Genomic DNA, 26,782 nt, shown 5'->3' with positions numbered 1-26,782 from the left:
CAGTACAGCTGGAATAGATCACTGATTTGGTGCAGTGAAATGTTCCATCAGTGTGAGAGTTGCCCTTTACTCCTGCACAATCCATGCAAGTGGTAAATGTATTGTGTAGAGCTGGCAGCCTTGAGTGATGTAATATGTGTTCACCACATGTACTCTGTATACAAAAAAAAATGTAATCTGATTCCATGTCAGAACACAATTATCCATCGCGTTTATCTGTTTGTGGATGCCATTTTCGCTTGCAGTCCCCAGACAGGAGGCCTCTGCAGAAAATGTTTGTGTGGTATGCGCACAGAGCTGATGTAGATTAACAAAAATAATGTAAAATAATGCACAAAACTACTCCCGAGCTTGATATGAATTAAATATTGACTATGTGTACTTTGGAAATTTACCATTGAACACATTGAATAACTCACAACATTGCAAATTCAGTTTTAAGGAACATTGCAAATTATTATTATTTTTTGGTAATACAGATGTTAGTACTCCTGAATGTTGGTAGAATATTTAATTTATCAAGAGAAATAATCTTTATAGAGTATTTTGGAAATATTTATTTACCAAATATACTATTTTTCTTATTTTTCTTCTTTCAGATACCAGGAATAGAAGCATAGGAATTTGTTCTCCTTGGGATAAATATTAATTGCACTTATTCATCTTATTTTATTAATCTTATCTCATAAAAAGCCTTCCAGCAATGCAGATACCTTACTAAAATTAAATTATATTCGGCAAAATTAAATCTTGCATATGCTCCAAAACAAATCAATTTTAAGTAGCATTTAGAGGCTTCCATTTGCGATTGAAAATGTTTTGAAAAAAGTACCAATGGCATGCTAACATCAAGAGGGTGGAAACAACTTGGAAACATACTACTTTAGCCTGAGATGCATTGGAAGATCATATCAAGAAGGGATTGAATGTGCGTGGAGCTTGACTTCTGGATGAACTCAAGTCTCGTATTTCCAATGAACCACTGTTACCGTACATAGCAACCCGGATTCTTGTGGCTGGGTGTGAATGTTGTTCCACTGTTCCAAGCCCAAAGTGTTAGCCACTGATAACTCAAAACCAGGTTTCATCCAGCCTAACTGTAAACAACCACCCCCCTACATACCTTGTTTTTATGGTGCCCTTTTGTCAGAGCTCTATTGATTCCTCCAATAATGTAACTTCCTATTGGAAGTGTAGTGCCAAAGGACTGCCACATTGCAAGGATGTGGGATGAACCCTAATTCACTGCTGCTTGAAAATAGAGCACCATTGGTGAGATAAGGATAACAATGTGTTTCCACCCCTTGATAAATTGGCAGCAGCTGCGATATTCTTCCACTCTTATATATCGCCCTTGTTATTGAATCTAGCTTGGGAAAAATAAATGGACTGTCAGAGATCCATTTAAGCCTGCTACTTGGGGACTCATTTTCTGGCTGGTCTCAGGCTACTCCTGATAATATCTAGAAGTGCTTGAGCCCAGGCGGACATAACATTTGTTTCTGACAAGAACCTTATGTAGGCTTATCAGTTTTTATTGGAAGGGTTGCAGGCCTCAGACTCACAGTACCCTAGACCTGCTATCCATTTAAAATTAGACCTGTATTAGTGAAAGGTTTAGTTCCTGAACTTGACCTCCTCCTTGCTATGTGATCTTATATCAGGATCATAAATCTGATGAACTGAATGATATACCGTAGCATTACCTTTGACAGGTGCTATTGATTAACAGGCTACAATCACTGCGCTAAGCAAGGACCCCCCTTGTCAGTGATGTTCTTGTTTCAGCTGCACTGCATACACTGTTTAAACCACATATGTATTTTAATTTAAGAACGATTCTGAAATGCACAGTACCTTCAATAAGCATGGGAACGGTAGAGTGAAATTTTTCATTTTTGCTATATACTTAGATTTGAGATCGAAAGACGAATGAGACAAAAGTATAGATCAGCTTTTATTTTATGGTATTTACATGCATATATCATATCTTACCATTTTACAGAAACAGCTGTTTTTGTGTTGATTCCCCCCATTTTCATATTAACAGGTATTAACTTTTACTGAGCTTTTTCCTTTTGCATGGATTATTCACAGATAAAGGAGCAGTCAGTGTCTAGTTTTCGCCTTTGTTTCCATTGGTGGAGTTTGGATTTGGAGGCAGTAGGAATAAGCCATCATGAAGACCAAAGGACAAATCTCAATTTCTGCTGCAACATGCAGATGGTGGGGTCAGAATTTGGCATAAGCAGCAGGAATCTATAGATCCATTCTGCCTTTTGTCAACAGTGCTGGTTAGTGGTGGTGGTGTAATGGTGTGGGAAACGGCGCATCTCGTTGCACATATATGTTTCTTGTCACATCTTAGGCCCCTTAATACCAACTGAACATCATTTGAATGCCGCACCATACCACTGTTGCTATCCATGTGCATCCCTTTAAAGTCTACCCTTTTTCCAAATGGATACTTTCAGCAGGATAATGTGCCACGTCACAAAGCAGACATCTCAATCTTGTTCCATGAATAGTGGACAGTGTCCGTGACTTCAGTTTACTCAAACAGTCTGCATATTTCTGCAATTTTCTTCACCAAAATCCCTAAGGAATGTTTCCAGCACCTTGTTAACTCTGTGCCACTATGAATTCAGGCTGATCTGGAGGCAAAATGGTGACCCCCCCCCGGTACTAGATGTCATGTAGGTGTACCTCATGAGTTGGCCATTGAGTGTGTAAAGAGCATAGTATAGAGAACAATGATTAAAGAAGGATAAACTGCTGTCTCTGACTTTTTCCCACCATACCTTAAGTATAAACATAGAACAAGTCAATATAAAAAGCCACAAAGGTCATTGCCTGGCAACATGACTGAGGAATACCTGTTGCTGAGGATATTGGGACCGTCATGGAGCAGCATTATTAGAAAGATGCCAGACTATTCACTATATTGATTATGTGCATCTTTTTCCATTAGTCTAGTCTACAGTCCACTGTCTCCTGAGCTTGACAACTTCACAACTGCGCTTATTCCTAACTTTTCTATAACAGATGGGTGTGTTGACATCATTTCCACAACACTGATTTCACAACAGTTGGCACACCTAACTAATGGTATTTACGGCAAACTGGCAACAATGAAAAGACATATTACAAGCTGGGGAGCAGTAGAGAGAATTTACTGTATTTGAATAATTTAAACCGCAAAGGTTAATTTGAAAGGATTGTTTTTCTCTCCAAAGGGTTCATTGCATGTGAAATTAAAAGCGTTGTACTGGTCGGGGTCTGTGAGCAGGTCTACTAATAAGGCTTCCCGAGGCGACAAATGACTCAGTACAGCAAATTAAACTACATTTGCTTTGCTGGGGCAAATGTTTAGAGAGTGAAGATAGATTTCTAATGAATCAGCCTTGTTCGAGGAAGAAATTAATTGGAATGTCAGCTGTCAGCTGTCATTTTATTGCTGGTAACAAAGCAAATCTGTCCACCCGCATAGTTTCCTACTTTCAGCAATCTCTGACATGCAAGACAGAATTATCAGTTTAAGGGTCATACCACTTTTCAGCATCACCTTACTTCACAGCACCTGAATCATTCATGAATGTATCCCTCTGTAAGAATGGGCACTGCACTCCCACAAGGCTGGTTGACATTTGCTAGGTTTTAATAGGTACATTCATGAGTTGTGTCTGTGAATAAAGTATTCAAAATAATCTCAGCTTGTTTTCCCATCCTATATCATACTGAAGTAGCATGACCCAGCAGGCTTACCTGTTGACACCAAGTGTTATTGTGTTAGGGGACAAATCACTTTGCAATATGAAAATTACATTGTCCAGTGGGTTTGCTTCACACCATGGAAAACAGGATGTGATCTGAAATTATCAACAGAAACAGCTCAACCATATCACATCCTTTACTACTTGAAACAACACCCCTAATTTCAAAAACTAGAAAGTCATAAATCCCATTTGAGAAATGCTGTATAAAAATCATGTCTTCCTGTCGGCCATAATTAACAGTAGTTTCTGTAGAGTCTGTCTCACTCTAGATGCAATCCAACAACTTAATTGAAAGTGTTGTTCTCCCCTCTGAAGGAGAACAAGTGCATCCCCATGGTTACATGACCATACTGGGACACAGCTAATGAAGCACTCGGACACTACCCATCATCCACTTATGATGACTGCATGGAATACCCCCATCCTCTCTGCACTGAACACCATGTCAAACCCACAGCACAGGCCCTTCCATTGCAACACCAGTTTTTCCTAGTTTTTGGCCAGTTCTTTGGTATGGGCATTGGCCTGAATTCAATTGGCATGTTCTCAACTTTAGACTTAGAAATTAAAATGAAAGGCTTCTTTTCTTTTTTCTTAATCTTGGTGATCGCTGAACTCAGCAAGCAGAATTTCTAAATTAAAATGTAGCAATTACCAATTGCACTTAATCGTGAGTTAAATAAAAAGAACAAATGTTTACTGAAGCCAGTCCTTTTTTACTTGAGGCTTGATCTGGCTCAAGTCCCTGGGGCCTTTTAACAGTCACATTTGGGTTTATCATGCCTCAGAGCCAGCTCAGCCCCCCCCCCCTCCCACACCCAAAAAAAAAAAACATTTTCCCCTTACATGCCACTGGCCACTCACTGACTTTTATATGGTGCTCCATGCACCGTCTCTCCAGACATTACTACTGGCAGTTATCATAACATATTTTATGAAATGCCACTGATATTAGCCCTTATTTTTCAGATTTGTTCTCCTTCTTAGATGACAGTGTCTGTTTTATCTTTTGGTGTAGAAACCACTTCCAGTTATCACAAAAATGATTAGCACTGAATAAATACTCAAAAATATAGTTCATTATATCACCATATTCAGGAGATAATCATCTAACAGGTCTGTAGACAATTATATTTGGCTGCAGTAAACACAGAATATCTCTTTCAAACAGCTCACAGAAAGTAATCACCTTTAAGCACTGTGATGTGTGGATATGATAAGAGTGAGAAAATGGAATGTTCAAACACAAGCTGCATTTAAGATTAATTTCTGGTGCCAGTACAGCTGCTGTATAAATACTTGTAGACTTGTAAGAGATTACATCAAAGTTCACCTAGCAACATTGGCTCTGGGAATTCTCTGTCGTCTTTAGCTTTTTGAAATGAAATAGCACATTTGTTTTCTGAAGTTCCTGATATTACTAAGACCTATCTGCCCCTCAGTTGGGAAAGGTGTTTGCAGCATGAGCAGGCTGAGCCCTATAGTCTAGTAATCACAAATCCAAGCCTGAGAATTGTCATCACTTGGCTACGTCTGGGAGTTTGCAGCAGCTAGACATACTTAGCTTTGTTCCATCAGGGTGACATATCTGAAACCTAGTTGCTATTTTACGCTTCCCTGTGAGCATCTCTTCATGTCACATGATGAGACCCAAAATCCAACTTCTGCTGCCCTTAATAAAAAATGAAGAAGCACATTTAAATTGGATATGGCAGCACACGTATAAGGATCAACCTGATCTGAAGTTCTCTGTTAGGTTCAGATATGTGAATCATTAATACTCAAGCATTAATCAATATTATGTCATTACAAGTTAACCTAAGGCTGCAACAAAAAGAAGTAAAAATAGCATAATTCAACCAGGTTATTTCAAACTGATTCATATTCAAGGCCTATCCATCACAGTCCTATGCCAGAAATGAGTTTGTTTTAGCAGTCAAAAGAGAGATTATTGCTTGCGTTGTTTATAAAAAGTATACTGTGACTGTATTAACATACGTTTTCCAAGTCAAAGACTTGTGAAATGCTATGTTTGCAGTCCACAGTCTGCATGTGACAAATCTTTCAGGGAGAGTTTCTTTCATTTCGTTAGTGAGGGTAAGTCAGAGAGAAACAGCAGGCTATCTTCCTCAGCATTGCCAGTTCTAATTAACTTGTGGAAGTTATAGAGTTTGACAGATACACTGTCGCTGATTTACAGCGAGTGAGACAGGGTTGTAGTTTATCTTTGTCTTCCAGCAAAGATGCTGTATCTGCATATGTACACTGCAAGCTAAACACATTCTGCCCAGAGGATTGGAATTCTTTTCTGGCTTACAAACATGCATGTTTTCCCTGTAGATTTGGATAACAATTGTTCGCTTAAAAAGTGATTATCGACAGCTTATTTTGTGACACAGCCTGTTTTTTTCAGGTGTTTGCAATTAGTGTTGACTGAAGCTGGGTCTTAATGTTTTGCTAAATCAACGACTTATTTTTCAAGTAACAGCTGTTTCGAACAAAAATAATGTTTGAAATTCATTCTTTTTTTTTCACAGATGCAATAATGCAATACAATGGTTCAATATTATATAACATGAATATAAGATATGAATATAACATTAAGATGACAGACGTGGAGTTAGCTCAGCTGCAATGAAGCCACGAAACTAGCTAAACCGGGACCTGTAAAAGTGACAATCCCCAGCCAAACACATGAAGCAGTGAGAGTCACTGTGTGCATTTTCCTGTCAAATCGGTGAGCCCTGTGCTATCAGCATGCAGTTCATTTTGCCACTAGGAAGGAATGTGATGGCATCCGAACACTTATTTCTGAATCTGAGAACCAGTGCCAGTGAAGCCTGTTGAATGTGTAGCAGCATTCCCTGCATTCATGGGGAAAATTACAAGCTTGGGTGGTATTTCTGAACCATTAAGTACTTTTATTTCTTATATATTTTATTATATATTTCTATGGAAGGAAATGCATCAAATGCATATACAGTTCAATGTAGATGTGCAGTAAAATATATTTCCCGGGATTTCAAAAATTATATAGGGTTCTGTTGTTATGCTTTATAATTCCAGTTGCATCTGTCTCTGATAGAAATTTCACATTCACATCTGCAGTGTAAACAATAAAAGACTACATTCCATAATAAACAAGATAGCTGTACATAGGTTTTCATCCCGAAGTGAATAAGTAAACATTGAATCCACTGTAATGGATTCTCCTTAATACATCTAGACAATTGGGCTTTCATCTCTTTGTCAACGGTAGGAAAGCCTCCAAGTCTATACCAAAAGCATATGGAAACAAAGTTCTGCTGTGTGCTTCCTGCGTGTGCAGTAAAAATAGCTTCCACGCAGGCTATCGCCAGCCAGTCTCTGACCACACAGAATGTCGCTGCAGGCGTCCAACACCTCCCATTTGCCTTTGATGCAGCACATGTTGCGAGTCTCATTTCTTCCCTCATTTAATATGCACGGCAGCAAACATAAATTGACTGCACACACTCTTTAATAGGCGCTAGCCGCACACACCTGCATATTTATTTATTTACGCTTCTGCAATTTAGTGAGTGGCACACAAATAAAGAAAGTAAATCTCATAACAATTTACGCATTTGCAAGTCAGTAAACATCACAGCTTTAACAAATAGCAAAATAATTAAGGATGCAATCGTTCCTAGCCAAGCAACATATTTCCAATGATTTGACCTGCAATTAAGTTAATCTGGATCATGAACTGAGTTATGATTTTTGGCTAGCAACCATTGTTTAATAATTCCATATATTTAAAGGTTGCACTCCAACGGCACAGCACAGCATTTTGTGGATCATTTTGCATTCCAACTTAATGGAATTCCAGTCGGTGGACTATGAAGCTAATAATTTTGCTCAAATGTTCTGTGTAGCACACGGAAGCACAAGCCATTATGCTTGGATTCCAGCAGCTCCATTCACAATGGCTTGGCCTGCTTTAATCTTTATTAATTTTCTGAAGTGCTACCAGGCAGCCAGACCTCATTGGAGGCCCAACTATGTTTTTACAAATGGGGCCCTCTCCCTGGTAGTCTCCTAATCCTGCCGACCAGGAGGTTCATGGACTGAATAAAGCTAAGCGTTGGATTTTAATTAAGTAAGGGGATGGTTGCCCCAGCTGAAAGATGAGTTCCTGACGTGTGGAAAAGGGAACATTACTTGTTTCGGCTCATTACCACGCCCGGTTCTATGTGTAGGAATGGAAAGTTTTCCTGCTAATCTAACAGTCTTGTAGGTTCTTACTGTGTGTGCTTGGGTGGCTATGGATATTATGTATGTTTTAGTTTCCTTCTTCCTCATTCATTCCTGTCCTCAGATTAGATAGCCATATCACAATGCTACCAGAAAGCTTCATAATTTTGCTAAAATAAATCTATTTTAAGGAAATAAAAAGTAGTTCCTATGGACACAAAGTCAAACTATAGAATATGTATATGTGAATGCCTGCTTGTGTGTGTTACAGTTGTTCCACACGTCAGATGTATTCTTAGCCAGAACAACAGTAATATATTTTTGAAAATCATTAATAGCTCCGGGCAAGAATATACATATCCTACAGAATATTGATATTCAGGCATTGAAAAACTTGAGAAAAACTTTCCAGAGAAGAACCTCTTGTTTCGGAAAAGAACAAGGAATTTGTAATATGACATAAAGTAAAATATTCATAAAGTGGGAATTGGATCTTCTGGAAAGACTAATGCTGAATACTGAGGTCTTGCATGGAAGACTGCACAAAGGATTAATAATTTCAGGTGATATGCAATTTCTTCATCTTTATAAATGATAAATTAATAACACCTGGCCCTTGTTAATTTCTCAAAGTCTCTAAATTATTTCCTTTAGAATACAAAGTTATTATTATACAGGAATAAATCTCAGCCATATTTTCATATTCTTTCTTGCTTGTCTAACTTATCTCAGGTATTATTATACTAATGTGAAGACAGTGTTGTTCCCTATGTATTGTCATGAAATATTGTCACTTCAATATGAAATCCTATATTTCCACAGTGTGCTTATATATTTATCACAATATTTCATTTCTTGCAGTTGAAACTCATTGTCCAGCAATATTGGTTAAATAGTGTCATTACATTAAAGAATGAACTCTTGGCCCATTCATTCTACAGATTCTGTATTCATTTAGGCAGCTGAGCACAGAGGCTTTTGTGAACCACCTCCCAATATCAGATATAAGCAGGAATGCAAGTCAGACCTGAATACCTTCTTAGAAAACTGCAATACATTTGAAACATAATTCAAAAAGGAGGTCACCGCTCACCATATTTTGCACCATTAAAGGGCTTATATTTCATCTGTGTGCTCCTGACTTTTTTCCTTTTGCAACCCATAATTTTGATTTAACCACAAATGACTGAAGTGTAATTTTCAGGTTTTTAAGGGGTTTACAATGCTGGACTCATGGAAAGGACAAAAATGATTCTTCTGGCTGCAAAGGCAGAAACACATGGAAAGTGAGGTCTTAAGCCACAACCCCTTCAAAATGTCCTTGTTTTGTCCCAGCCAATGATGTGGCACAAAGGCTTTCCTGTTCAAACCAGAAAAGTGGAAGAAGCTAGTCGGTCCATGAGTTCCCATAGGGGTCTAGCCAGCTAGAGGCAGCCAATAGCAATCTCGCAGCCATAACTGCATAGAACTGGAAAAAAAGAAATACAACCAATGTTGTTTGATGCACACAAAAGACCCACATCCTCTTGAATTCCAATTGATCTTGGAATTTATCTTCCATCTCCTTTTACTCACTCATTTTTTATTCACACTCTTTCTTAGGTAGTTAATTACTTCATCATTTTTATTGCATACTTCATGTTTTTAGGTAACTATATTGAAGCTAGCTATGACTATAATTTTTTTGTATTATTCGGATGTATTTGAATGAAGTTTTGTTCTGCTTTTTATAGGGTATTTGTATTATGGCATAAGTTAATGTACATTTAGTACATTAATGATCTTGCACATACAATTGTAGCTAACTTGTTCTGGATACGACCGTCTGCTAGGTTAATGTAATGTAATTTACTTAAGTCAATCGATGCAAAGTTAGCCGTAGTTTATTAAACTCTCATTAGCTAGTCCTAGCTTTCTAGCACTTGCTGTCATAGTGCTGAGTGGTCCAGAAAGACAGGACATTCACTACATAGTCATTTGAATTTCAAAGTGGTCCTCAATGACAAATTGTCTCTCTCTCTGAGAACATGATGGCAGTCTGTTGAGTGTATATATTCTTCCTGTACATTCCTTCCTGTCCACCTATTCAAGCCAGCTCTTAGTCCATGCATGGATGGCCTCCTTACCTCTGCCATCAGGCCTCTGCAGCTGTCTAGAGTTTTGACCCCTCCAAGACAATACCCCTCCATTCTGCTATCTCTGTGTGTCTGGAACCTCCCCAGCTGTGTACCTGCACCTCCAGGGAAAATCTCCTATCTGTCCTGGCCCCTTAGGTGGTGGAATGAGTTTCGTACTGCAGTCAGAACAGCAAAAACTCCCCATATTCTGATACAGACTGAAAACTCACTACTTCAGGTTGTACCATGGCTCCTATCAGTACTGATTGGACACTCACTCCCAGGACAAGATTGCAGCTTTCTATGCAATGGCAAGTCACTGATATGAAACTTGATCATCCCAGATATCCAGCAGTCTGTAGTGAGGCAGACTGCTGAAGATCTCTCAATCTTTTTTTGCACTGCAGCGCAGGTATTTGCATACAGTTGAGAAATGATGGTTTTTGATGTTTTCCTGTTTGGGAACCCATAATGGGTTAAGGGCTGTACAGTAATCCCTGAATCATCTGTCCTCAACAATTGAGAAGGGCTGAAAATCAAATGCAATCATCTAAGTTAATCTCTTATCCAATTTCCTGTGTTAAAGGAGCTGTTGGCCATGAAACATAGCTTGTCATTGTGGTTTGGGCTACTGCCCTTGGTTGCATGGTAGTCCATGAAACTTGAGTGGTACTTACAGACACAATATTATATGTCGTATTAGTGGTCTCAAAACAGGTTCTGCTGGTGGCTTGAGCATCAGACAGAACATTTGAACATTTGTTTGACAGACACTACGCTCTGTACAAGCGTGACCCCGAAAAAAACAATTAAGCAATTAAGATAATTGTTGCGAGCTGTTACCTTGGCAAAATGTTATTTCCGTCATGGATTTTTTTGTGCTTGATTCCATTGGTAATTTTGCATCTCAAATAGAAGTGGATCTACACCTAGAAATGGATGTCCCATTGTAGTATGTTAGAATGATTGTTTCTTCGAGGTAGCCATTAATGGCATAGTGCACAGAAAAGAAAATGGAAAATGTGTTTTTTGCTTTGGAAAATAGTAATACAAGATTTTTTATTTATTTAAAGGTGTAAACAAACTATTAAATCCAAAACACTTTTTAATAAAAAATAACATAAATTTATGAAAAGTTAGGCCACAATACACTAATTGTGATCATGTACATAAAACACTTATAGACACAGGTAGAGTTGGACTGCGGTACATCTGAATGGTGCTAAACCTACAAATATGAACTGTGGTGAGACATCCTTGATCACTGATCCAGGCAGCAGGAAACAACTCAGGTCCTTTATGAACTAGCCCAGCTCAGAGCATTAGTCACAGCCCTTGAATAGAAAGTGAATCTAAAACCACTTGACATTCATTGAACTTGTCAACACTGTACCAAACAAGGCAGTTATTTTCTCCAAGTATACGAAGGGTTAACTGAGTGGGGGAAGTTTAATTAATAATGGTGGCTTATCGGTTCTTTTTCCCTGAGTGTGCAGTATTAGGCCATGAGGACAACTGTACAGAAATGCAAAGTATTTAACCCTCTCTCCATATGGTGCCTAAAAAGATTTTCTGTTACGTGATACTCAGGAGTGCATTCAAGATGTATCACATGAAGGCACAGTTCGCCAAGGCAGATAATTCAATATATTAGTTATTCATGGTGGGTGCAGATCTGTCAACTAAAAAGAAGGGCAGGTTGCATCTTGTTAAAAGGATTGTTATTGCAGGAAGCCAGGTGCATAGCATTTTCTTTTTAAACTCTGAATAGCCAAGGAAAAGTCACTGCTGCCACACTGCTAAAAAAAAAAATCATTATTTTGTCCAAATGTGATTACATTTCCTGTGATAAATAAACACATGTGCTTTACTTGGACTTAAAAAGGCAAATAATTGACATGCAAGTGATTTTTTAAAATTAAATTTTATTAATGGCTCATCTGTGAGCAACACTGCATATTTGAAGTTCAAAAAGTACATTTTTGTCAAAGTTAAGAAAAAAAATATGAGAAATAGATAATTTATCCTAGTTATTGTCCTATAGCAACATGCAAGTCCAACCATTCATCCGTCCATTATCTAACCCACTTATTCCTTAGTCAGGGTTGCATGGGGGCTGGAGGTTATCCTAGCATGCATTGGGTTTAAAAAAAAATGCAATTAAAAAAAAAAAATCAGAGGCATAGGCTAAACTTTAGGTTACCAAAACTGTCTGGAACAGTAGAGTTGTGCTCATTTAAACAGAGTATGCCCCCTCAGATTCTAGATTTCTGGCCTCTGTCAGATATAAACTAAACTGTTTTTCAAATTTGTCATTTATTCCACTAAATATGGATGAGAAATTTCTATGGTAAACCACTAATCTCCTTTTTCCCATGTTGCTAGTTCCTGCCACGAGTCAGTTGGCATCAGAGATAATAAAACAGTCACAAGATATTACCTCAATGGGACGGAGTTGTACAGTGACCCACATTGAACATTAGCACTGGATAGAAATGAGAGGACGTTGCAACATCTTAGCATCAGAACATCTTTGGTGGTACCCGACACACATTGAGGGAGTTCAGTCAGTTACTTGGCAAGCTGGAGTGGTGAGTATGACCAGTCACTTTCGGCAAACGTGGCACAATGAAAGAAATAAAATAAAATAACACATTCAATCATCTTTCAGTTCCCTTTACAAAATATTTAGTTAGCTTGATTGCTGGTTTCGACCATCCATCCGGCCAAGCGGTTTACTAGCTTGGGGCTACCTTGAGTCCTAGAAAACCTGGAAATTCAGTCACGGAGAACACATTAGAATTAAAAAAAATCTATCAATGATCCCAATAAAATGAAGTGAAGTGCTCTGCAACATAATAGCGCTTGAAGTTTTGATTTGGATGTTCAAAGTAAAAGTTGCTCAAAAAGTATTGTGTGAATTCACAACACCTGCATTGGTGTTGTGAATTCACATACGGCAGCAAGGTTCAAGCTATGTTTTCTTTCATTGCTAGCTAATTATTAGAAACTTTGCATTAGTGCTAGTCAGATAATATTAGCTAATGTGACAGGTCAGGGGTTTTTAGACAGACTAGGGTGCTGATGCTGCACTTGGCTCCATCTTTTTTGTCCATTTTGAGTGATACCTTTTGGAGTTATGCAGATAGATGTTAAGGTAGGCATCTAAGACCCTTACCTTAAACCACTTAGTCTCAAGTCAAGTCAAGTCTCTCTCTCTCTCTCTCTCTCTCTCTCTCTCTCTCTGTCTCACACACACACACAGTTTAGTATATTTTATATTTCACACTGTATAGATCCACTTACTCTTCAAATGGCTCTGCAAATAAATATGAAATGAATAAGTTTTAATGTTATCCAAATATTCTCATTGCCCCGATACATTTTAAGCACTACCATTTGCACAATATGTTGTTGAAATATTTAGTCAATTTCCGGCTGTGTTGTTACTGTTGGAAGTGTAATACTGTCACTCCTAGGAATAAAATAGGAGAAACAAATGGATTGAAGAAAAAAATTATATTGTGTACATAAACTGTCCACATTTGTTTTTTTGTTTTTGTGCCACATAAAACATTTTGGGTGTTCTATGCCCCTGGTTTGGAACATCATTAAGAAGAAAGAGAACACTGGTGAGCTCAATAATTGCAATGGTCCTGGCAGACCATGAAAGACCTCTACATTTGATAAACGAAGAATTATCACCACAAGAAAAACCACCAAAAATACTTGGTCAACAGATCAGAAACAGTCTTTAGGAGGCAGGCGTAGATGGGTCAGTGACTACTGTCTGCAGAAGACTTCAAGAACAGAACTACGAAGGTTACAGTTCACTGCAAGATGCAACAACTAGTTAGATGCAAAAACAGGATGGCCAGTTTACAGTTTGCTAAAAATTAACTAAGAGCCTGCAGAGTTCTGGAAAAAGGTTTTGTGGAAAAATGAGTTCAAGGTTTACATTTATCAGTGTGATGATAAGAGCAAAGTGAGGATGCCAAAAGGAACTACCCAAGATCAAAATCACCCCCCTCATTTGTGAAACATGGTGGGGGTGTTATGGTTTGGGAATGTATGGCTGCCACAATGAATCCAAAACATACTGCTAAAGCAATAAAGGAGTTTTTTACAGCCAAAAATTGAAAAGTCAGTCACCCAATCTGAATCCAACTGAACATGCATTTCATATTCCGAAAAGAAAATTTGAGGCAACTAGCCCACAAAGAAAGCAAGAGCTGAAAATGGCTGCAGTACAGGCCTGACAGAGCATCATCAGGGAAGATGGCTATGGGTCACAGACTTCAAGCAGTCATCGAATGCAAAGGATATACGACAAAGTACTAAGCATAACTACTTTCATTTACATAACATGAATGTGTTTCTAACATTATATATACAGTATAGTGCTCTCCACAAAAACGGTGCATAGCACAAATCCCTTACCTAAAATCAATACTGTTTCTTGCTAGAATTAAAAAATGAACCTTTTAATGTATGGCTACTGGAAAGGTTCTGGTGAGATCTACTGTATAATACACTTAAGTATGTCTGTTGTTCTTTTATTATGAGGTGGGAGAACTGGGTTTCCCCGGTGACTCATATTTGCCAAAGCCACAGGGTCATGTCCTTCGGCTTGCTTTGTTCATGTAGAGGCATGCGATGTGCCCACCGCGGTGTTAGCGGTAGAGTGCATAGTGTGAGCTCAGCAGGGTCTGGCCCTCACAAATGGCCCACTGGACCTTGCTCTGCCCGGAAATCATGCTACACTTCAGAAACTCGACACACAGGCCCAACTTCCCCTACGTCCCATTTACTGTGCACTGATGTTTAATACTGAGAGTATATGTTGGTATAAATGTATGACAAACCATATTGACGGTTCTTCTTACCATTGATTTTCAAAAAATACAGGTCCATTTTTTTTATTTTTATTAATTTGATGATCAGGAAACTCACTAAACTGTTTGTGCAGGGGAAATCCAACATTTTCTTTTAACTGTAATTCGAATTAAGCACATAATATTCCAGGTTCCAGATCTAAGTATAAATTCTGAACCTTTGTGTTGTTCTTGCATCTTGCATTACCCTTTCTGAGCATGAAATGCCTTCTTTATTAAAAGCAGTACACCATCAAGAGCCTTTCAGAGCCTTTTAACCATGCATGAAATCAGAAGTCATAATCAAAGTTAAGCGCCACACATCTGTTATAGCAAAAAATTAATTATGATGTGTAGTAAAAAGGAGTGGTGTAGACTGAAGAAATAGTCTCTATGGACTGTGAAGCAGGAAAACAGTCAGCCGCCCATTTATTGACACGTGACAGGTTGTTTCAACATGCAAAATATTGGTTTAGGTTTTAAAATTCCATGAAGAAGCTTTATCACAGCAGGTCTAGCACAGGTGGGTCATTTTTCACCCTGTAGAGATGGGGGTGCATACATAATATGAAGACAACACAAGGGTTAAGTGCACAGTGCCGCAAATGATGATCCCATTCATAGATTTTGGCTAACAGAGTTTTGGCCTTGGGTGAAATGGAAATGAATTAATGAAAAGAGAAAATAGTAACTGAAGAAAAAACAGCATAAAGGAAAATAACGAAGATGGAGGGACCAGATATTTGGCTCCAGCATATTGAGGTCTTTTTTTTAACATTTCCAGGTCCCTCTTAGTCCCTTTTCACTGAAACATAATCCATACAAAATCAAACCCCCTACCTCCACTCTAAGCCCAATGCCTCTAGTGAAATCCAAACTAAAATCAGACGATTGTGTTATAACAATTATACAATACATGATAAAAACTATTCAAAAGGTAAAATAAAGTCCAACATGCATTACTCCTGACAACAGTGATATGAAAGGAGAGAAATTAATGGGAAAACTTTCCCTTTTTACTTTTTTCTCAAAGAAAATGGCAACAGAAACCCACAGTAAGAATGAATCCCAGAAAGCCTGTATTCTCACTGATGAGAGGCTGTAACCTAATAAACAATGCAGCTGTATTTTCTTTTTTTCCTGTGCTTTGAACTTGCCAAGAGTTTCTCAGGCACACAGTTTAAGGTCACTGTAGAAAGAGCAAGTTCTGGAACTTTCACTTGGCCACAGAGACTTAAAAACGTATTTTTCCCTTGGCCCTCTTGTTCCTTCATAGTCATTTCTCTGAAATGCTCAGCCTTTCTCTGTTACATGTCTATCTGCATTGTGTTGATGGAGTGTAATGTGGATTTTTTTATTTTTTTTATTGTCACAGAAATGGGTCAGCTCCGCCTCGATGACCCCAATCTGAGCACTGATTCTACTGGAGCGACATGGAAATAAAAATAGACTATGATCAAAGGCGTATAAGTCTTCTGCAGCCAATGGGGACTTTAACCTGAGCTGAGGACTGCCTGACCCATTGGCTTTGCACACACTTGCATATACACAGATACCACAAGCAAAGATGCGCAGAAGCGCATGCATGCACACACACGCACACGCACACAAACTCAGACAGACACCTTGCTCTGAGAAAGCTCTCATATTTAGTCAGCTCTTGTTAAAATATGAAAACACACACGTGAACACACACACTAAGCTGGCTCAGTGTATGTTTGAGACATATAGCCTCTCTCACCAATTATCCATAATAGATAAGTGAATTGTTCCATACTGAGTCTCATTTAATATACTTTCTTGCTTCTTAGGCCTTTTTCCTCTGCCAAGCTGATATGTATGAAATTTACATAGAGCCATATATATTAACAATGGAATTGTTTTAAAAATAACAATGTTTTGATTTCTCTCATTCATGAAATGTATTTTAATTGCACAAAAATTATGTAGGCTATACTTCTAATATTGCTCCCCTCCAGTGTCAGGATTACCCTCCAGAAAAAGCACTCCTGATTGCTCCAGGAAACCCAAGACTTTCCTCTCCAGATCCCAGCACTATTTAAAAGACAAGCCATGTTAATTATATAGTTGCTCCTCCAGAAAAACAGTGCCTCAGGAGAATTACCCTGAATAACCATCAAACTGTAATTTTGTGGGCTGGGGAATGATATCTGGTTAGCCATTGTTCAGTTTTGGCTGTTAATGTAGGCAATGCTGTGCTGTGGCCATTTAAGCTCTCCTGTCTGGGGGCCTGGCTAATTTTCCATGCTAAAATGCAGCTCCCCTGAATTCCACAATGCAGACAATTGCCCGGGCCTTACTTATCGCATCTGTCAGTTCCATAAATGGTTAAAACATATTTGTTTTTGTCTTAAAGTTGTAAAAAGGCTTAAAAACAACTGAGAAAAACAAGAATTGAACAAGACTAATAATTTATTTTTAAAAGCACCGGCATACAAATGATAGTAGTGGTTCACTTTCCTTCTCCCTGCCCCTACTGACAGACACTTAAATAGGTTTAGCCAATCAGTTGCACCTGGGTTTCAATTACCTCAAATTAACAAATTTTAATTTTGATTTAAACAATTAAACACAATCACTTGAACAATTAAATACAATCAATTAAACAATTAACAAGCTTGTGAAGGGCCACTCCTTCACAAAAGTGTTAGAAGATCTTGGAATCTCTCAATAGTGATTTTACATTTGGATAACCTTGAGACAGCTCTATTGAGTGAACGGTTTTATGAAATTATTTATTGAAATTTTGCTCTCAGAAGTTACAGTTATACAAATTTATCAGGTCAGCATGTTGTTAAAGCAAACATTTGTTGAAAGAGACAGCTTTTTGCTGAGCCTGGTAGTTCATCTGCCATTCCTTCTTGACATGCTCCTTGCAGTTACATTTCATGCAACATGCGTAGGTGTAACCTTCAAAGTGGGGCACTGTTAATAAACAACACTTAATCACACCACTGCAATCAAGGATTTTGTGTACTCGTTTTCTATTAATAGCTGCTCCATTTTGTGAAAAGTGCAATTGTACACACTGACAACAATGGTGTTAATGGCAGTGGAACAGACAGGACCAGTTGGAGCTGGCAAGAAGCCCTTGAGGATAGCAACGGCACCCCACAAACTGACTGTTCTGACCCGCAGGCTTTAAATTTAAATCAGAAACTTGGAAAAGTTTAACACTTGCTGTGTTCCTCAATCTGTGTACTTCATGTGGGTGTTTGAACTATTTGTAGCCATTCCATTTTGAAAACTGATTTTTTGGAACTTTTTACTCTCTATAAGCAGCAGATATGCCTCTCAAAATCTTATTTCGGAATCAAATTGTATTTGACATGAGGAAAGTTTAAGGTGAGTACTTGGTTTGGGAGAGCAAGGGCATTTTGTCATTCTGCAGTTTGTAATAAGAGCTCACGGAACCAATCGTTTATGATTTTGCTGCTGACTGACCCCAATCTCATGAGACTGCAAAGCACTAAAATTGAGATGTAATAAGAGTGCAAAAGCCAGAATTACCCCTCATATACTTGCATCTATATGCTTTCAGCCAATGGCAGGTTCACTAGTTTCAGTTACTGGCCCTTTGGGCTTGATCCATCATGGAAAGGTCATGCCTGGAGCCTCTGTGTATCCAACCAGAATTCCTGGTTTTGGACCAACATGTGTTCCCTTGGGCAATGCCATTGACCCTTGAGAAAGCCACCTAACCTTAACTGATTCATAATATAACCAGCTGTATAAATGTACAACTTGTATAAGTAAAACTCTTGATAAGAGTGCCTGATAAAATGTATGTAATGTAATTACCCTTAAAGACAAATAATGTAGACAAAAATAGTCAATGATTCATGAAAAATGGACACTGATAACTGAGCAGGCAGGACTTTAAGCCACAACACCTAAACCAATTTGCTTATCAGCCTGCCAGTCATCCTGAAGTCATCATGAAGGCCAGTCAGCACCAAGAAAATGGTGCTTCTGAATGCAATCGCACGAGATCCACCAGGTCACTGGACTACTAGCTTGAGAACAAAGGGCATGCTGTTATACCAAACCTTTTTTTTAAACAGTGTACATCCTTAAAATTCAACCACTCATTTGCCTGCCTTAAGTGACTCTGGCCACGTGGTGTGTTAATAAATCCAATCCACTCAGATATCTGACTCAGTGACACCCCACATTCTTGGTGGCCAAGCCTCAGCACCAGTGACCTAGTCTCATCATTATCATCCTTATTTTAAATTACACTATTGCCAAGAAGAATTTTTTAGGGGACTATTTAAAAAAAACTTGTCTATTAGAATGTTTTCATCATTGTGAAATATCTTGTTTGTGCTAGTCGAAAATTGGACATTGGAAAGACACAAGCTGTGAGTGTACTTTAGAATAAAATAGGTTAGGAGGGACCAGTGGAAAAAAGTATGTAATTCAGCCTTCTAAGAGTTCCAATTATTTGGTGATATATAAAGAACTAGTCACTTATTCTATATGTACATGTGAGTATGAAAAATATAAGACCTTTCAGTGACCTATATAACCCATTATCCTGCTGGTAAGCATGGGGACTGCTTTCCCCTCTCTATTCTTTTATTTCCTGTGCTCCGCTGTCAAGTTACCCACAGCATCTGTATGCCTCCACACTTTACAGTCCTATAACCTTTCCCTCCAAAAATATTTATGTCACAGCAGAGCCAAATTCTGCCCTGGTAAAGGTTGAGACTGCAGGGAAACGTGATCTCTCTTTTGCGCTTGCAAATTTGAACTTTGTTTCTGTAAGCAAAGTGAGGCAGTCTTCTGTGTGAGAAGGAGCCCACTGTGTGATGCATTTTCTGTCACAAACAGCAGGGTGGCAGTGGTAGTAGCTGCCACGCTGTGGTTGTGATAGGAATGCATCTACATGCTGTGGCTGTGTGATGAATTATGAAATCTGTGCTTTATATATTGTTGCTTTACATCTTCATTCACAAAAAAAGTAATCGTAACTTAGAACTAAGTTGCCACAACTATGCTTTAAAACTCATATACTCAGCTCGATCTATGGCTGCCACTATCAAAGACTAAGATGAGTCCTGTTTCCACAAAAACAATGATGCCATATACCCTTTAATAACCTATTTAGTCTTTGAGTCATTTGTGATTGTTTATGGTAATTAATTTGTAGCCCACTGTTTCAAACCTGCATGATGTATGTGGACTGTTTTAATGAAGTAATTTTATGAAAATCTGCATACAAACATTATTAATTAGACTAAAATATCATTACTAGCTTTACTGATGTCTATCATGCAGGATATGCTGCACAGCATGAATGTTGCTAGACAGAATAATTTACGAATTATAACAATGCAAAAGTAAAACATTCATCATGTCTTTCCCCTCATCTCCCACTCCACCATTTGACATCTTTAAAAAAAATTTAACCAAACCAGTCTGCTGTTCTTCAGAACTGTGCAAACTGTCATGGTCCACATTCCCTCAGTTCTGTGGAACAGTGTAACCACAAAAACTCCAAAATGAGAGTCAGAAGAGTGTCTTATAGTATGCTGAGAATGCACATCTACTCTGTAAAGTACCTGCTTCAAGAAAGTTCTCCTGTGGGTCTTTTTCCTGAAGAGATCAAAGGCTTCCTTTTACATGTAATTGTACGGTGTAGCAAAACATCTGCTGTAACTTTGATACGGCATATTTTCTTTCAAAAGTGTCCTTCCCTCAAATGAATCAAAGTATTTGTGTTCACATACTTTAACAGTGATTTGGTATTCTAAGCATCTTGTAGGAGTTTATTTGTCACTAGAGTATCCATGCACATCTATTCTAAGAAAATGGTGGTCTCCTTCCATTTTTTTTCAACACACCATTTTTGTTTCATTGAATTGCTGTAATACAAAATTATATTGTACTTATTATACTCTCTCTTTCTCTCAATTGAAAGGTGACATACCAGGCTTTGCTCCCATTTTTTGAAAATCACTACCTATTTATCTAAAGGGTCCCTATGTTCACCAGACAGTAACTGTGCATGTTGAAAAGGGGGGTTTGTTGATTTGTCAACAGCTAAATGAGACTAAATGTCCACGCACCCCCTGCAATATCTCATACCTGCTTGTTTTTTTATGAAGTCCTTCTGTCAGTCAGACAATGGCTAATACAATTTTGGTGCAAAAAAATAACTGTGGTTCATGTCTTGATGTGATGACACACATACACACACACACACACACACACAAAGGATATAAACGGTACAATATACAATATATAGTGTGCATTCTGTACATAGAGCCAGTAATGACAATGACAAAAATGCAACTGTGAGAAATCTAACCCCAACATGACTGAAAAAGACAAAGGGGCAATGAGGACAAGAAGGTGATTGACATGGAATAGTCATAAAAATTAATTTAATTAATTAATTAAAATTAGCATTTCATAAATAATCATTTAATTGTTTCCCCAAAATAAAAATAAATAAAAAATGGGGAAAATCCAGTGCCTTTGATTCATCCAGTTTCTTTGAAGTGTTGAAGACCACATAATTCCTGGTTTTACAGCAAATTTTTTTTCCTACAGACCTACAGATGAAGACAGGTAATAGTGATGAGAGAGAAATGTCAGTAATTTTTGATAGAAACTTGGTTCATGCACTTCACTACTGTCTCTTCCACAACATAATGCATAAACTACGGTTGGTTGCTGTTATGGAATTTGCATTTAGTGTTTATTGCTCTATGTATGTTCTGACCATCTGACCTACTTCAGACTGTTGGCAACAATAGCATGTGGTGTAAACAGGCCTATATTCCTCTATTAGCAATGCCTTCTATAATTCAGATTGAACATACTTTGAGATAGACCCCTGAACGCATCATTAGCAAAGCACCATTTAACTTTCAGTTAGCACTGAAACGGTATGCCTATAGTTACAACGGTATTTAGCAACCCAGGGTGCCGTTATGGACTTCAGTGAAAGTCCTGGACTCCAGATAAAGCACAATGTAGGGTTTTTTCCATCTCCAGTTCCTGAGCTGAATCTGATAGGAGCAGTGTGCATGTGGGGGGGGGGGGGGGGGCGCTTAGTTGGCCAGTTACGCAAAGAGCCAATCGGAAGTCATTACTGTTATTACAGTACTTCAGGAGTTTCTTTCAAAATATGCCAAATGTTACCATTATGTAAAAACAAACTATAGCTTCTTTTCAGACATTTGTTTCATTTGTTAAAATGATTAATATCTACCTGTTTATTTCCTGAAAATAGCCATTTAAATTATTGAAAATAAAATGTTTCTTCCACTTAGAAATCAACTATAAGTTGGATTGACACTAATAGGGTCAGTCCTGAAGGTATTTCAACTTTCAGTTTCATTTCTAAAAATGCTTTCCCCTCTTTTCTTTCACTTTTGAGCACCCAATCATATTCATCAGCAGCGATCATTTCTGCAGCAAGCAATCATTTCAGTTGCTATCAGTTTTAGAGAGTGCAGACATGTACCCACTGAAGGAGGTGATTTCAGTTGCTGTTTCTTAGTATATGCCAGTCAGTCTCTGGTTGACACTAGAACCAATTGTGTATCCTTCTGCCAGGCTATAGGCCGCAGTTATCATGTCTGGAATCGAAAACAGACCGTGGAGCCCATCCGTGCTCTAGAAGAGTGCTTTGAGATGAGCCACCCAGCAGCCCTTAACTTCTTACATTATCACAGTACAATAGAATGAATAGTACACTGGATATCACAAGTGTTTTTAATATAATTCTCCAAAGCAACCAGGCAAGAACAGGAAAATCATTTGTTATATCTGCATGCGAATTGCATTTTAAGTTTAATGGTGGTGAAACCCTAATCTAGTAGTTTTTTGGTTAATGGAAATGTGTGTGTCTGTTCCCCATTCAATTCTACCAAATAAGTTGGTCAGTTTAACTTAAAATCTCATTATTGCCCTGCACACCCGCAGCCCTGACCAGGAAGTGAGGGTCGAGTAGATAATCAGAGCCTTAGGAGTCGTTACAGAATGATTAAAATCAATGCTTCAATGCACAAATAAGCCATCACAATTCATGCAAGGCCATATTCAGGAGCCATATTCTCAAAATTAATTTTTTCATATTACTTTTTCCAACATTTGCCCTTTGTAAACCCCTCAATAAGGTTTTAATAATAAATCACCAAGCTACTGTAGGTGGAAGAAGACACTTGTGTTTAAGCCCATTTTTTAAAAAAGGTCCAGTTCAAGCCTTTTTTGAAATGATTACACAGTTTCTTTTCTTCAGTTCTGCCCAGTAATAGCAGTATGTATTTTCACTGACCTTGATAGATATTCAGGGCTGTAATTAACTGGAAATCCAATGCAATAGTGACGTACAAATGCAAATTAAAGAAGCGGATGATGGAAAAAGAAATGTTAGCAGCATAAAACTGCGGCCACGGGGTCTGTGCCAAAGTAGAAACAACCCAGTAATTCTCCAAATAGTGCATCGTAATTGTTAGTATCTGCAGACATATACCACATGTACGCCAACTCCAGCTTGCCTGTTTCTACCATCTGAGACAGAAACGGATGAGCAAGAAAACCTTTATTTTTGTAAATAACCTTGTAAAAAAGGTTGGGCTGGAGAATCAATAATCCCACAAAAGGCTGAGCTGCAATGGTCCCAGGTCTGAGACACTAGTATATGAGAGGATAATTCAGGAGCATGGGAATTCAAACACTGAATTCAAACTATGTTTCACCAAATTAGCATATAGTGAGGGTACTATATGTGACCGGTGCTGGTGTTTTGGTCCTCAAGTAGGGCACGGTCATTTTTCAGTTTTTTACAGATTATGAAAGTGCAGATTATAAGCTTTCAAATGATGTGTCATACATTGAAATCTGAAAATAGTTGAAGAAGATATGCTTATTTGAATGTTGGTACTCCTAAAATCAAGTAGCACAGAAAATCCCCTTGAAAGATCTTGAACTTTTCACACTTCTCACAGGGAGATAATGGGTGGGAACAATAGCTAGTTAACTCCACCCCAACCACTAGAGTACCTGTCAATCCTTGCCCATTTAGGGGTTACCCTATTTAAAGCTTTATAACTCCAGATGTGAACACCACAGAGACTAGAAAAATGTCTTAAATGAAGCAATACATTTGTACCATTTATAATATTAGCTTAGATTACTTTATATTCATAATTTTGTAAGAAATAAAGTGCCACAAATGCAATGGTCAAGGAAAAAAATCTAAAATGAATGTGCTCCTTTTTTAGTTCGCAATGAAATACTGGGAGATTGCGGGTTAAAGTACACATGTCCTGGATCAAAAACTTCTTGACCACAAGTTCATAAAATCGAAGGGTGGATATGTAGAACTACTAAAGATCTATGAAGCAAAAACTAAGCAGTGTACCCAGCATCTCCAAATCTACCCAAAATGTCTAAATTATTAACACTGGTCTAAAATAGTTAAGGGTCCAGAAACAAATCCAAAATCTCTCCAAAAAGGAATATAATGCTTTTTGTCCATTGTAAAGCATATGAGCCCCTTATGAAGGTTTAAGATGAAACATAGATACAAAACATAATGCAAAAATATAGTCACACAATGCTGCACAGCACCTAAATGTGTAATAATTAACTCTTGTATGTATTTCTATACTCTGTACACTCCTATGTTTTCTTGTATGGGAATGGGACGATATGAAAACTATTTTCAGCCGTCCACCACATTTTGGCAATGTTTCAACACTCTCCTCATCACTGGTGTAAGCGTCACAAAAACTATTACACTACTAACTAACGCTTACATCACAGTGTGAAATATCCACATTACATAATACCACTAACCTATTTAAAGACACTCAATTTCTAAAATAACGTATATAACCGAAATATTTTGAGCAGTAATACTTACATAGCAATGACGAAATCTTATCTACAGACAGAGACAGTAAATCAATGACAGTTCTATCCGCTTCTGTTTTGCTCCAGAAAACGATGTCAGATAGGTCTATCAGCAAACATATGGCTTAGCTATGCTCAGAAGTCCTCAATAATAATGGTATTTTCCAAGGAATTACGAAAAATCGTTGACAACGTTTCGTTAGGTGCAACGTCTTTTAATGCTACCATATATAGTGCGAATGCCATGGTAAGAAAATGTTCGGTTACGCTAACCTATAAAACGCTATAGAAAAAGCAAAATTAGACATGTTCGTTAGAAAGCTTATACTCTCACCTACTGATGTAGCAACTTGTAGCAACCTCACACAGTAAACAAACATAGGCTACTACCACACGGCTTTATTTATGGGCGGTGGCTTGACCGAAACAAAGTGACAATAGCCAACGAAATCAAACATGCTAATTAAACTGCACCCCCATCCCGCCTCCAAAACCCGGCTGTAAGAATCACTAAAACAAGCCGACTTTGCTGACAAATTATAAGTATTTAGTGACCCTAAAAATGTTGTTTATTCTATTGGGTGACTTCTTCAACACTTTAACTTTCGTAATATGAAAAAAAGGAAAACAGTAAAAGGTTTTAAAAACCTTTTTTGCCTCCTAGCGCGATTTCAAGATTTGCCACTTGCGGACCTTTTCTCCAGCACCCGTCACATATGTGTATGTATTGAAAATAACAAAAGCATCAATAAATGCTCCAAATGTTAGGTATCTAAATGTGAATAATAACTTTCTCTATTTTTAAATTTTTAAATTTTTCTGAAAAACCAGCTGATGCCCTTCCTTTAATCTGATTATTACTTGATGTGGTCATCACATATGCATATCCTATTACAATACCTGATTTCTCAAGCTATTAATATCTAACATTTTATATATTTGCCATTTAATAAGCACATGAGCACAACACACAAATATATTTTTAAGGTATGTCACATGCTGACAGCTATACGAACTGGGTCACAATAAAGATCACAATAAGAGAATATGGTCAAGCTATCGTGTGTGTGTGTAGTGCAAAAAACCTTTTCTCCCCTCTAAAATAAAGAATTAACTTATTGTAATCAAATAGTAGGGGCAAACTAATGTGCAGAAAAGTAATAATATTGGCATTTAAAAAGCATCTAATTTTACTCCGGTTAAAATAAATCATGCAAGTGGAAAATTGCCAAGCTCTGTCCATTATGAACACACTGGAATGCATTAATATTTGAGAGATAACTTGTTACTATGCCTTGCATGGGTGCTCTTTCTGGAGAGTTTGAAATGTCTGTTTTTATTTTATTTTTTTTGTGATCACAGTTTTTTCCATGCTTGTTGAGCTGTCACTTCCATTTAATGCAGGCATTCAAATCATTTTTAACATGGGAGGACTGTACTCAGGCTTCTCCTTGGCTCATCTCTCTTGTGAGCTACCACAATACCCAGTTGACTAAAGTCACATGAAGTTCAGAAGTTTAGAAGTAAAAAAAGATATTTTCTTCTCCCTTTCTCTCAGAATGAGATACTGCAGTCTGTCAACAGATTATGTTTGTAAGACAGCTCTGTCCTGTGGACAGGAAGCTGAGGCTGACTGCTACATGTCCCTGAAACATGTGGAGCTGCTCAGTCGTAATCCTCAGGAGAAAAGGTGTCTTTTCTCTCTGTATGTCTCCTGCATTCTCACTCTTCACTGCATGGTCAGCCAGAAGTGTTCTTCTACTGAGATTGAGAGATGAGGTATATAACTAGTTAAAAGCCTAATGCTAGACACTCACATATCCACACAAAGCTGGAGAATGGTACGTTCGTTCCTAGGTTGGCTGCCTGCAGTTTCGTGAAAGCCTTCACTGTCTTTGTCATT

This window comes from Anguilla rostrata, chromosome 5 (assembly GCF_018555375.3).
Source record: "Anguilla rostrata isolate EN2019 chromosome 5, ASM1855537v3, whole genome shotgun sequence".
Classification (NCBI taxonomy): Eukaryota; Metazoa; Chordata; class Actinopteri; order Anguilliformes; family Anguillidae; genus Anguilla; species Anguilla rostrata.
The sequence above is the reverse complement of the archived record's forward strand: the minus strand, read 5'-3'. Positions refer to the sequence as shown.